This window comes from Procambarus clarkii, chromosome 77, assembly GCF_040958095.1.
Source record: "Procambarus clarkii isolate CNS0578487 chromosome 77, FALCON_Pclarkii_2.0, whole genome shotgun sequence".
Lineage (NCBI taxonomy): Eukaryota > Metazoa > Arthropoda > Malacostraca > Decapoda > Cambaridae > Procambarus > Procambarus clarkii.
In genome coordinates this window covers 17,124,615-17,138,943 of record NC_091226.1, presented here as the reverse complement: position 1 = coordinate 17,138,943, position 14,329 = coordinate 17,124,615, and the positions used below count along the sequence as shown (strand labels likewise).

The 14,329-nt window shown below is 53.9% G+C and overlaps 1 protein-coding gene across 4 annotated transcripts in view; it reads right to left on the bottom strand.

Moving 5' to 3' along the window:
- LOC123747176 (ionotropic receptor 93a) overlaps window positions 1–13,681 on the bottom strand; it is a 71,675-nt gene extending 57,994 nt beyond the window's left edge. For 3 of the 4 annotated variants that reach the window (XM_069313953.1, XM_069313954.1, XM_069313951.1), the window contains exon 1: window positions 884–1,034. The gene's annotated coding sequence lies outside the window, so the exon portion shown is untranslated. Of the gene's footprint in view, window positions 1–883; window positions 1,035–13,498 lie in introns of those variants that run through there. The other variant, XM_069313952.1, reaches the window with a different exon arrangement.
- Between the last annotated feature and the right edge of the window lie 648 nt (window positions 13,682–14,329).

Sequence of the window (14,329 nt, the reverse complement as noted above, 5' to 3'; positions counted from 1 at the left end):
TTCTTGTACAGCCACTAGTACGCGTAGCGTTTCGGGCAAGTCCTTAATCCTATGGTCCCTGGAATACGATCCCCTGCCGCGAAGAATCGTTTATTCATCCAAGTACACATTTTACTGTTGCGTTAAACAGAGGCTACAGTTAAGGAATTGCGCCCAGTAAATCCTCCCCGGCCAGGATACGAACCCATGACATAGCGCTCGCGGAACGCCAGGCGAGTGTCTTACCACTACACCACGGAGACTGGTTGTTCTATTGGACAATCACGTCCATATATGTAGGATCGACCATAGCGTTACTTTTATGTACTTTTCATTTTAGGAGGACGAATTTATATATTGCACCTGATAATGTGTCTTAAGTGTAGTCAAGTGAATGTGGTATTATCCAAACCACACACCAGAAGGTGAGACGACGACGTTTCGGTCCGTCCTGGACCATTCTCAAGACAATCTACTTTATAATGGTCCAGGACGGACCGAAACGTCGTCTCATCTTGTGAAAGGATGGGAGACATCTCCTGTCACGCAGTGTGCAGTCGCACCTCCACAGATCTCCAGTATCAGCTCTTGATACTGGTAATGGCTCAAAAGGGCCACCACTTTCGGGCTATTCATACCCGTGCCACCTTTTGGGTGGCTTAATCTTCATCAATCAATCATCTTGTGGCGTGTGGTTTGGTCATCATATCTTCAGCCATTATTGTAACTCATCATCTGCATATTGTGGTATTATATCACCCATGAATATGCCGTCAGAGTGACCCTCGCGGCGAACTTTCAATCTCAAGCCTATTACCAAACAACTTCAAAATCACGAATATTGCATAACTCAAACGTCTTAACAATTTACCCATAATATGCTCATACAAACTTGATACCCTACCTTTCCCTGAAATGAGAATCATTGTATCGAGTTAATAAGGAGTCCGCGCGTCCACATGACCGACCAAGAACTGCTTTGTTTACACACTGTGGAAGCTCCACCACCAGACACCAATTGGTGCCGGCGCACACCGCCTGGCGCAGCCACCACCAGCCTCGCCTGCGCAACAGTTCACCATCAATGTATTACCTACACTAATCGATCTATGGCTCACAATAAGTCTTTGTTTCAGTTTGAAAAACATAGATGCAACTTTCAGGATACCTGAAAGCAACCAGCAAGATATAGCAAGTTGTAACAGCGTTCTAATACGTTATAAATACGTTAAGCCAAGATGTAACAACTTTATTACTGTAACAAGCGGAAAATAGACAGTTACAGTTCGTGTTTCCAGGGATCGTTTATAGACATAGTGGGCACGAACAAATTGGCCAGCACTAGAAGGAAACAGAACAAGACAATATATAAATTATAATCTCAGATGACCCAGAGAAAGAGGGAATAAGAAAGTATTCTTTCAACACACGAGCAGCGAACAAGTGGAATGTTGGAAAGGTAGTGTAGTCTAAAATGATTCAAGACTTCCTCGGGGCAAAAAGTTCCAAGTAGCACGGGCTATGGTGAGCCCGTAGTGGACTTACCTGGCACAGGAGCGGGGCAAGTAGCACGGGCTATGGTGAGTCCCGTAGTGGACTTACCTGGCACAGGAGCGGGGCAAGTAGCACGGGCTATGGTGAGTCCCGTAGTGGACTTACCTGGCACAGGAGCGGGGCAAGTAGCACGGGCTATGGTGAGTCCCGTAGTGGACTTACCTGGCACAGGAGCGGGGCAAGTAGCACGGGCTATGGTGAGTCCCGTAGTGGACTTACCTGGCACAGGAGCGGGGCAAGTAGCACGGGCTATGGTGAGCCCGTAGTGGACTTACCTGGCACAGGAGCGGGGCAAGTAGCACGGGCTATGGTGAGTCCGTAGTGGACTTACCTGGCACAGGAGCGGGGCAAGTAGCACGGGCTATGGTGAGCCCGTAGTGGACTTACCTGGCACAGGAGCGGGGCAAGTAGCACGGGCTATGGTGAGCCCGTAGTGGACTTACCTGGCACAGGAGCGGGGCAAGTAGCACGGGCTATGGTGAGCCCGTAGTGGACTTACCTGGCACAGGAGCGGGGCAAGTAGCACGGGCTATGGTGAGTCCGTAGTGGACTTACCTGGCACAGGAGCGGGGCAAGTAGCACGGGCTATGGTGAGTCCGTAGTGGACTTACCTGGCACAGGAGCGGGGCAAGTAGCACGGGCTATGGTGAGTCCGTAGTGGACTTACCTGGCACAGGAGCGGGGCAAGTAGCACGGGCTATGGTGAGCCCGTAGTGGACTTACCTGGCACAGGAGCGGGGCAAGTAGCACGGGCTATGGTGATCCCGTAGTGGACTTACCTGGCACAGGAGCGGGGCAAGTAGCACGGGCTATGGTGAGCCCGTAGTGGACTTACCTGGCACAGGAGCGGGGCAAGTAGCACGGGCTATGGTGAGCCCGTAGTGGACTTACCTGGCACAAGAGCGGGGCAAGTAGCACGGGCTATGGTGAGTCCGTAGTGGACTTACCTGACACAAGAGTGAAGATGTAAGGGTTCCGGCTACGTTACTCCAGTGAGAATGAAAGTAAAATAGAATATGAATACAGTATAAATGTGAGAAAGAAATGAAATTAGATTAAGAAAGAAAAGTAATAATCTCATATGTAACATTTTTCTCTGTTCAGATTATGAACCTTTAAGTTTTGAGTTTGGTGTGAGTTGAAGGAGCAAGTCTCCACTGACTTGTTGATGGGTTATATACTGTGTTATGCCTCCAGCCTGGCACTGGAACCTCTTAGAACATTCTGCGTCTTATTCTTTGAAAAAGTATCTACCAATCGTGTACATTTTGGCCCACAAGTTACTGCCGCCTGTGTAAGAGGAGGATTCGAACCCAGGTTCACTTGCTATTGAGGCGATTGTGTTATTATTCACTTAATTATTAATCAAATCAAAATTTTTTTATTAATCTTTGTTTTTCAGAGACGTCTAGAGGAAATGTTGCAGGGTGCGGAGGATTGATTGATTGATGAAGATTAAGCCACCCAAGAGGTGGCACGGGCATGAATAACCCGTACATTGCGGAGAAACACAAAAGAGGAAGCGTACTGGTGGACCAAGGGTACTGGTGTAGGAGCCACCGGACACGGGACAGACTAATTGATTGATTGATGAAGATTAAACCACCCAAGAGGTGGCACGGGCATGAATAGCCCGTAAGTGGTACAATTTTTTTTCTCTCAGTATTCTGAGTTTGCATTTAACCATCAAGCTGTTATCGAGGGCACGGGACAGACTGGCCCCCTCCAGTATATATGGCTGTCATAATGAACTTATTTCACCATTTGGTCACCACTTGGTCCGGGAGACATCTCCCGTCACGCAGGGTGCAGTTGCGCCTCCACAGATCTCCAGTATCATCTTTTGATACTGGTAATGGCTCGAAAGGGCCACCACTTACGGGCTATTCATGCCCGTGCCACCTCTTGGGTGGCTTAATCTTCATCAATCAATCAATCAACTTATTACCTATAAACCCAAGTGGCAAGAATGATGTTGGAAATGTTGGAAATGTTGGATGTTGGAACCCACACCACTAAATTATCTCTCTGACACAGTAATAAAAAGGCGGTTAAAAAAATCTATTTTCAGTCTGTATTAGATGATCAAAATCTTATGAAAAATAGATTACCAGGCGACATTTTGCGCGTAATACAGTGTGTCAGCCGGAGATTTATTCTACATTTGTGAAGAGCAAAATAAATAATACAAGTCTCTTGCACAAACCAAATATCTGTGATCAATCTCTACATCTATACAAAAAAAAAATAATGTTTGAAGTACGAGGCCAGACGCTAGGGGCTAGTCTCTCCAACTTTCACACATGTAACGGCTCAATAAACTTATTTCAATTTTAATTCACACATGAAGCATGTGTCATGGGTCAGTCGGGGTCGGCCCAAGTGGCATGCTTTAAGAAATATCGGCATTGAAATTGCCTCCCCCATTCCTGCGATTTTCAGGTGGAGTGGGGGAGACGAATGCTGGGGGAGAGGGAAAGAGAAAGGTGAAGAGGGGAGGAGTGAGGGAGGGGAGGGGAGAGAGGCTAGAGAGGGGACAGATTGCTGGATAAGAGAGTCGAAGGGTAGGGGGGGGGGGTTCGAGACCCGGAAGAAACTTACGGGATCACTATAGCCCGTGCTACATGGAAAATTATGTTCCCAGAGTTGCAAATGATGGAGGGTATGAAGAGCGACTGAAGGAACTGAACCTGTCAACACTAGACAAAAAGGAGGGAGCAGGGAGATATGATAGCAACATATAAAATACTCAAGGGAGATCGACAGAGTGGAAATAGACGAAATGTTCACACACTGAATACCATCAGAACAAGGCGACATGGGTGGAAGCTGGAAACTCAGATTAGTCACAGATGTGTTAGAAAGTTTTCATGTAGCGTGAAAGTAGTAGGAAAATGGACCGAACCAAAGGCGTATCTTGTGGAAGGAACACTATTCATAGTTTTAAAACCAGGTATAATAGGGAAGTAAGACATGAGTCGTTGCTTTAAACAACTGGCGGTTAGTATGGCGGGATCCAAGAGCCAATGCTCAATTCTGCAAGCACAAATAAGTGAGTACACACACACACACACACACACACACACACACACACATACACACACACACACACACACTCGGGGGGCCTCGTAGCCTGGTGGATAGCGCGCAGGACTCGTAATTCTGTGGCGCGGGTTCGATTCCCGCACGAGGCAGAAACAAATGGGCAAAGTTTCTTTCACCCTAAGTGCCCCTGTTACCTAGCAGTAAATAGGTACCTGGGAGTTAGTCAGCTGTCACGGGCTGCTTCCTGGGGTGTGTGTGTGGTGTGGGAAAAAAAAAAAAGTAGTTAGTAAACAGTTGATTGACAGTTGAGAGGCGGGCCGAAAGAGCAAAGCTCAACCCCCGTAAAAACACAACTAGTAAACACACACACACACACACACACACACACACACACACACACACACACACACACACACACACACACACACACACACACACACACACACACACACACACACCTGCCCAAATGAGCCACAGAGATATTAGAAAGAACTTTTTTAGTGTCAGAGTGGTTGACAAATGGAATGCATTAGGCAGTGATGTGGTGGAGGCTGACTCCATACACAGTTTCAAGTGTAGATATGACAGAGCCCGATAGGCTCAGGAACCTGTACACCAGTTGATTGACGGTTGAGAGGCGGGACCAAAGAGCCAGAGCTCAACCCCCGCAAACACAACTAGGTGAGTACAACTAGGTGAGTACACACACACACACACACACACACACACACACACACACACACACACACACACACACACACACACACACACACACGCACACACACACACACACACACACACACACACACACACACACACACACACACACACACACACACACACACACACACACACACACACACACACGCACACACACACACACACACACACACACACACACACACACACACACACACAGTCGCACATAAGAGACTGAAAAACAAGAGTTACGAGGAGAGGCTATCTTGAGATGATTTCGGGGCTTTAGTGTCCCCGCGGCCCGGTCCTCGACCAGGCCTCCACCCTCAAGAAGCAGCCCGTGACAGCTGACTAACACCCAGGTACCTATTTTACTGCTAGGTAACAGGGGCATAGGGTGAAAGAAACTCTACCCATTGTTTCTCGCCGGCGCCCGGGATCGAACCCGGGACCACAGGATCACAAGTCCAGTGTGCTGTCCGCTCGGCCGACCGGCTACCAAGGCATTAGAGGTTAGAGGCATTAAATATACCAAACCAAGAAGATAGAAGAAAAAGAGGTGATATGATCAACACTTACAAAATACTAACGGGAATCGACCAAATTGATAAAGAGGAATTCCAGAAAGCAGTAACTTCAGACACAAGAAGACACAGATTCAAGCTAAGGAAACAAAGGTGCCGAAAATATATTAGAAAGTTTTCTTTTCCAAACAAGAGTGGTAGACGGTTAGAACAAGCAAAGTAAGAAGGTGGTGGAGGCCAAATCCGCCGGTAATTTCAAAGCGTTATACGACGAAGAGTGCTGGGAAGACGGGACACCACGAGCGTAGCCCTCATCCTGTAACTACACTTAGGTAATTACACACACACATACACACACCTTCTCCCTCTATCACTGGTAGGAAAAGGGTCCCGTCACATGAAGCTGAAGGACTAATTCATCATTACCTGGTTGATACCTGGTTGATGGGGTTCTGGGAGTTCTTCTACTCCCCAAGCCCGGCCCGAGGCCAGGCTTGACTTGTGAGAGTTTGGTCCACCAGGCTGTTGCTTGGAGCGGCCCGCAGGCCCACATATACCTGCTTGATGGGGTTCTGGGAGTTCTTCTACTCCCCAAGCCCGGCCCGAGGCCAGGCTTGACTTGTGAGAGTTTGGTCCACCAGGCTGTTGCTTGGAGCGGCCCGCAGGCCCACATATACCTGGTTGATGGGGTTCTGGGAGTTCTTCTACTCCCCAAGCCCGGCCCGAGGCCAGGCTTGACTTGTGAGAGTTTGGTCCACCAGGCTGTTGCTTGGAGCGGCCCGCAGGCCCACATATACCTGGTTGATGGGGTTCTGGGAGTTGTTCTACTCCCCAAGCCCGGCCCGAGGCCAGGCTTGACTTGTGAGAGTTTGGTCCACCAGGCTGTTGCTTGGAGCGGCCCGCAGGCCCACATATACCTGCTTGATGGGGTTCTGGGAGTTGTTCTACTCCCCAAGCCCGGCCCGAGGCCAGGCTTGACTTGTGAGAGTTTGGTCCACCAGGCTGTTGCTTGGAGCGGCCCGCAGGCCCACATATACCTGGTTGATGGGGTTCTGGGAGTTCTTCTACTGCCCAAGCCCGGCCCGAGGCCAGGCTTGACTTGTGAGAGTTTGGTCCACCAGGCTGTTGCTTGGAGCGGCCCGCAGGGCCACGTACCCACCACAGCCCGGCTGATCCGGAACTTCTCTTAGAAAACCGTCCAGTTTTCTCTTGAAGATGTCCACGGTTGTTCCGGCAATATTTCTTATGCTCGCTGGGAGGACGTTGAACAACCGCGGACCTCTGATGTTTATACAGTGTTCTCTGATTGTGCCTATGGCACCTCTGCTCTTCACAGGTTCAATCTTGCATTTTCTTCCATATCGTTCACTCCAGTACGTTGTTATTTTACTGTGTAGATTTGGGACCATTAGTTTTCCTGCCCGAAACGCTTTGCGTAATAGTGGCTTTAGACATTGTATGTACCAGCTCTGTCTATAAACCTAGCAAGTTTTGTAAAAATCTCTTGTATGTATGTACCTTACCTGAATAAACATTGATTTATTTTACTTATTTATTTATGGGAGCAGGTCGGCCGAGCGGACAGCACGCTGGACTGTGATCCTGTGGTCCTGGGTTCGATCCCGGGCGCCGGCGAGAAACAATGGGCAGAGTTTCTTTCACCCTATGCCTCTGTTACCTAGCAGTGAAATAGGTACCTGAGTGTTAGTCAGCTGTCACGGGCTGCTTCCTGGGGGTGGAGGCCTGGTCGAGGACCGGGCCGCGGGGACACTAAAGCCCCGAAATCATCTCAAGATATTTAGATGGTAATGTGGAGAAGCCGTTAGCAACTGCTGTTCCAAATAATTTAGATATACCAAGATCGCGTTATAGAAGGTGGAGTGACGACTGTCTGAAAAAAAAAGATTCACAAATTTGATACAATTTATAAGAAGAATGTCACACTGAAGCAAACTTGAAATCAAAACAAACAAAATGACCCCATCATGGAAACTGATCTACCAAAATGTGAGACAAATTTCAATAGATTTTCTGAGATAAGACTCGGAGGTTTCATGGGCAGCTGAGTGAAAATTGAGGAGTTGATAGATATTTATGCAGGAAAACTTTCTATATTTGAAAGATCTATATCTCAACAGCAGGATGAAATTACCAGTATGACTGCCAAGGTGAAGACACAGGAATTACGTATCAAACAACTCGAGGAAGAAAATATGGCAATTGAAGGGGGTTGAATTTTAACAAATAACATGAAAATAAATGCATATGGCGAGGAACTCAAGAGAATCCCAACTGGGTAGAAGAAATATGGAGCTGGGTAGTGAATTACCCGAAGAAACTTGCATATGTAGAGTAAGTTTGCTCTACTAGGTTCGTATCCCCGTCACGGCTCTTGTGGATTTGTTTACTAACAAGATTCTAATCCATCCAGCCCAACAATCAGCAAGCTAGCCAATCACCCAGGCAGTCAGTCATCCAACATGACAGTCAGTCACCCAATCAGGCAGTCAGTCAGCCAATCAGGCAGTCAGTCATCCAACCAGGCAGTCAGTCAGCCAATCAGGCAGTCAGTCACCCAATCAGGCAGTCAGTCATCCAACCAGGCAGTCAGTCAGCCAATCAGGCAGTCAGTCAGCCAACCAGGCAGTCAGTCAGCCAATCAGGCAGTCAGTCAGCCAACCAGGCAGTCAGTCAGCCAACCAGGCAGTCAGTCAGCCAATCAGGCAGTCAGTTACCCAACCAGGCAGTCAGTCAACCAACCGGGCAGTCAGTCAACCGGGCAGTCACTCGGTCAACTAGGAAGTCACTCGGTCAACTAGGAAGTCAGTCAGCGAGCCTCCTACTCGCCACGAGTCACCGTGGGCCATACCTGTCAATATTGCATCTTCGTGAGTCTTCCATTGTCTTGGATAATATCGACTCTCTCCAGAAATTATTCATGGTTACTCACACATATTCCAGTGGAACACGACGGTGAGTACGGGGAGGGAGGCCCCCTGCTCCTGCTGACTCGTTACCTAGCCTGCTGGCTCCCTCACTAGCCTGCTGGCTCGCTCCCTAGTCTGCTGGCTCGCTCCCTAGCCTATTGGCTCGCTCCCTAGCCTGCTGGCTTCTTCCTTATCCTGCTGGCTCGCTCCCTAGCCTGCTGGCTCCCTCCCTAGCCTGCTGGCTCGCTACCTAGCCTGCTGGCTCGCTCCCTAGCCTGCTGGCTCCCTCCCTAGCCTGCTGGCTCGCTACCTAGCCTGCTGGCTCGCTACCTAGCCTGCTGGCTCCCTCCCTAGCCTGCTGGCTCGCTACCTAGCCTGCTGGCTCGCTACCTAGCCTGCTGGCTCGCTCACTAGCCTGCTGGCTCGCTACCTAGCCTGCTGGCTCCCTCCCTAGCCTGCTGGCTCGCTACCTAGCCTGCTGGCTCGCTACCTAGCCTGCTGGCTCGCTCACTAGCCTGCTGGCTCGCTACCTAGCCTGCTGGCTCCCTCACTAGCCTGCTGGCTCGCTCCCTAGCCTGCTGGCTCCCTCACTAGCCTGCTGGCTCGCTACCTAGCCTGCTGGCTCGCTCCCTAGCCTGCTGGCTCGCTCCCTAGCCTGCTGGCTCCTACACTAGCCTGCTGGCTCGCTCCCTAGCCTGCTGGCTCCTACACTAGCCTGCTGGCTCGCTCCCTAGCCTGCTGGCTCGCTCCCTAGCCTGCTGGCTCCCTCACTAGCCTGCTGGCTCGCTACCTAGCCTGCTGGCTCGCTCCCTAGCCTGCTGGCTCCTACACTAGCCTGCTGGCTCGCTCCCTAGCCTGCTGGCTCCCTCACTAGCCTGTTGGCTCGCTACCTAGCCTGCTGGCTCGCTACCTAGCCTGCTGGCTCGCTACCTAGCCTGCTGGCTCGCTCCCTAGCCTGCTGGCTCCTACACTAGCCTGCTGGCTCGCTCCCTAGCCTGCTGGCTCCTACACTAGCCTGCTGGCTCGCTCCCTAGCCTGCTGGCTCCCTCACTAGCCTGCTGGCTCGCTACCTAGCCTGCTGGCTCGCTCCCTAGCCTGCTGGCTCCTACACTAGCCTGCTGGCTCGCTCCCTAGCCTGCTGGCTCCCTCACTAGCCTGTTGGCTCGCTACCTAGCCTGCTGGCTCGCTACCTAGCCTGCTGGCTCGCTACCTAGCCTGCTGGCTCGCTACCTAGCCTGCTGGCTCGCTCCCTAGCCTGCTGGCTCCCTCCCTAGCCTGCTGGCTCGCTCCCTAGCCTGCTGGCTCGCTCCCTAGCCTGCTGGCTCCCTCACTAGCCTGCTGGCTCCCTTACTAGCCTGCTGGCTCGCTCCCTAGCCTGCTGGCTCCCTCACTAGCCTGCTGGCTCCCTTACTAGCCTGCTGGCTCCCTCCCTAGCCTGCTGGCTCCCTCACTAGCCTCCTGGCTCCCTTACTAGCCTGCTGGCTCGCTCCCTAGCCTGCTGGCTCCTACACTAGCCTGCTGGCTCCCTCACTAGCCTGCTGGCTCCTACACTAGCCTGCTGGCTCGCTCCCTAGCCTGCTGGCTCCTACACTAGCCTGCTGGCTCCCTCACTAGCCTGCTGGCTCGCTCCCTAGCCTGCTGGCTCGCTCCCTAGCCTGCTGGCTCCCTCCCTAGCCTGCTGGCTCGCTCCCTAGCCTGCTGGCTCCCTCACTAGCCTGCTGGCTCCCTTACTAGCCTGCTGGCTCGCTCCCTAGCCTGCTGGCTCCTACACTAGCCTGCTGGCTCCCTCACTAGCCTGCTGGCTCCTACACTAGCCTGCTGGCTCGCTCCCTAGCCTGCTGGCTCCTACACTAGCCTGCTGGCTCCCTCACTAGTCTGCTGGCTCGCTCCCTAGCCTGCTGGCTCGCTCCCTAGCCTGCTGGCTCCCTCACTAGTCTGCTGGCTCGCTACCTAGCCTGCTGGCTCGCTCCCTAGCCTGCTGGCTCGCTCCCTAGCCTGCTGGCTCCCTCACTAGCCTGCTGGCTCGCTCCCTAGCCTGCTGGCTCGCTCCCTAGCCTGCTGGCTCCCTCACTAGCCTGCTGGCTCGCTCCCTAGCCTGCTGGCTCGCTGCCTAGCCTGCTGGCTCTTTCCCTAGCCTGCTGGCTCGCTCCCTAGCCTGCTGGCTCGCTCCCTAGCCTGCTGGCTCGCTCCCTAGCCTGCTGGCTCGCTCCCTAGCCTGCTGGCTCAGTCCCTAGCCTGCTGGCTCCCACACTAGCCTGCTGGCTCGCTACCTAGCCTTCTGGCTCCTTCACTAGCCTGCTGGCTCGCTCCCTAGCCTGCTGCTCCCTAGCTACCTAGCCTGCTGGCTCCCTCACTAGCCTGCTGTTTCTACCCCCCCCCTCCCTCACCTTCCCAAATGATAAAAATCGTGTTATTTAAATTAATGCCCGCAGAGCATTAATCAGCCTGAAAATGGACCAGGACGGACCGAAACGTCGTCGTCTTCTCATCTTCTGATATCTTCAGCCACGTTATTGGGACGCACTGTTATCATAATAGCCGTAGCCTACCCTTAAAGGCATCAACAAATCCTTGCATAAAATCCCACTAAACTTTCTTAATGAAATATGAGTTTTCCTTCAAATGTGCACAACCTCACCCAATCATGTTCAAGGATCAAGGTTGTTACTCAACTGGGGGGCACGGACCCCTGCTGGGTACGCCACTGGGGGGGCACGGACCCCTGCTGGGTACGCCACTGGGGGGGCACGGACCCCTGCTGGGTACGCCACTGGGGGGCACGGACCCCTGCTGGGTACGCCACTGGGGGCACGGACCCCTGCTGGGTACGCCACTAGGGGCACGGACCCCTGCTGGGTACGACACTGGGGGCACGGACCACTGCTGGGTACGCCACCAGGGGCACGGACCCCTGCTGGGTACGACACTAGGGGGCACTGACACCTGCTGGGTACGCCACTAGGGGCACGGACCCCTGCTGGGTACGACACTGGGGGCACGGACCACTGCTGGGTACGCCACTGGGGGCACGGACCACTGCTGGGTACGCCACTGGGGGCACGGACCCCTGCTGGGTACGCCACTAGGGACACGGACCCCTGCTGGGTACGCCACTGGGGGCACGGACCCCTGCTGGGTACGCCACTGGGGGCACGGACCCCTGCTGGGTACGCCACTAGGGGGCACGGACCACTGTTGGGTACGCCACTAGGGGCACGGACCCCTGTTGGGTACGCCACTAGGGGGCACGGACCACTGTTGGGTACGCCACTAGGGGCACGGACCCCTGTTGGGTACGCCACTAGGGGGCACGGACCACTGCTGGGTACGCCACTGGGGGCACGGACCCCTGCTGGGTACGCCACTGGGGGGCACGGACCCCTGTTGGGTACGCCAGTAGGGGCACGGACCCCTGCTGGGTACGCCACTAGGGGGCACGGACCACTGCTGGGTACGCCACTGGGGGCACGGACCACTGCTGGGTACGCCACTGGGGGCACGGACCCCTGCTGGGTACGCCACTAGGGGCACGGACCCCTGTTGGGTACGCCACTAGGGGCACGGACCACTGCTGGGTACGCCACTGGGGGCACGGACCACTGTTGGGTACGCCACTGGGGGCACGGACCCCTGCTGGGTACGACACTGGGGGCACGGACCACTGCTGGGTACGCCACTGGGGGCACGGACCACTGTTGGGTACGCCACTAGGGGCACGGACCCCTGCTGGGTACGACACTGGGGGCACGGACCACTGCTGGGTACGCCACTGGGGGCACGGACCACTGCTGGGTACGCCACTGGGGGCACGGACCCCTGCTGGGTACGCCACTAGGGGACACGGACCCCTGCTGGGTACGCCACTGGGGGCACGGACCCCTGCTGGGTACGCCACTGGGGGCACGGACCCCTGCTGGGTACGCCACTAGGGGGCACGGACCACTGTTGGGTACGCCACTAGGGGCACGGACCCCTGTTGGGTACGCCACTAGGGGGCACGGACCACTGTTGGGTACGCCACTAGGGGCACGGACCCCTGTTGGGTACGCCACTAGGGGGCACGGACCACTGCTGGGTACGCCACTGGGGGCACGGACCCCTGCTGGGTACGCCACTGGGGGGCACGGACCCCTGTTGGGTACGCCAGTAGGGGCACGGACCCCTGCTGGGTACGCCACTAGGGGGCACGGACCACTGCTGGGTACGCCACTGGGGGCACGGACCACTGCTGGGTACGCCACTGGGGGCACGGACCCCTGCTGGGTACGCCACTAGGGGCACGGACCCCTGTTGGGTACGCCACTAGGGGCACGGACCACTGCTGGGTACGCCACTGGGGGCACGGACCACTGTTGGGTACGCCACTGGGGGCACGGACCCCTGCTGGGTACGCCACTGGGGGCACGGACCCCTGCTGGGTACGCCACTAGGGGGCACGGACCACTGTTGGGTACGCCACTAGGGGCACGGACCCCTGCTGGGTACGACACTAGGGGCACGAACCCCTGCTGGGTACGCCACTAGGGGCACGGACCCCTGCTGGGTACGCCACTGGGGGCACGGACCCCTGCTGGGTACGCCACTGAGGGGGCACGGACCCCTGCTGGGTACGCCACTGGGGCACGGACCCCTGCTGTGTACGCCACTGGGGGCACGGACCACTGCTGGGTACGCCACTGGGGGACACGGACCCCTGCTGGGTACGCCACTGGGGGACACGAACCCCTGCTGGGTACGCCACTGGGGGGCACGGACCCCTGCTATACGTACCTGTGTGGTGGTCTTGTGAAGATTAAGCGACGGCGCACATCTAGAACACCAGGAAGAGGAACTGGAAGAGCCAAATGAGAGGAAGAGGGGAAACTCCGTTTCCTCCGTAAGAGAGGAAACAAAAAACGTAAAACTCTCCGTAAAACTCCGTAAGAGAGAGAGAGAGAGAGTGAGGCGCCGTGGACAGTCTCACTGAAGACACTGGTGGCACCCAGCTATCTCTCACCAGCGCCGCCTCCCCCCACTCATCTCCCCTTACTCTCATCTCATCAAGTTGTAAATGATGGTATACTGCAACTAAGTCTTATATGTCTAGTACGTTTGATAGCTAATCTTAATTGGCCAGTGTTCATACATGAAGATAAAAAGTGAAATAGGCTTTAACTACATCAAAAATATTTGTTTTTTTTCAACTGTTTAAAACAAGTGATAAAATCCGCTAAAACTATTAACCCTATATAAACGACTAAAACATTTCAAAGGAATTGCTGTTTGAAAATAAATTAATATTTAAATTAACATAAAACCTAGTTGTGTTTGCGGGGGTTGAGCTCTGGCTCTTTGGTCCCGCCTCTCAACCGTCAATCAACAGGTGTACAGATTCATGAGCCTATCGGGCTCTGTCATATCTACACTTGAAACTGTGTATGGAGTCAGCCTCCACCACATCACTTCCTAATGCATTCCATTTGTCAACCACTCTGACACTAAAATGTGTGTGTGTGTGTGTGTGTGTGTGTGTGTGTGTGTGTGTGTGTGTGTGTGTGTGTGTGTGTGTGTGTGTGTGTGTGTGTGTGTGTGTGTGTGTATGTGTGTGTGTGTGTGTGTACT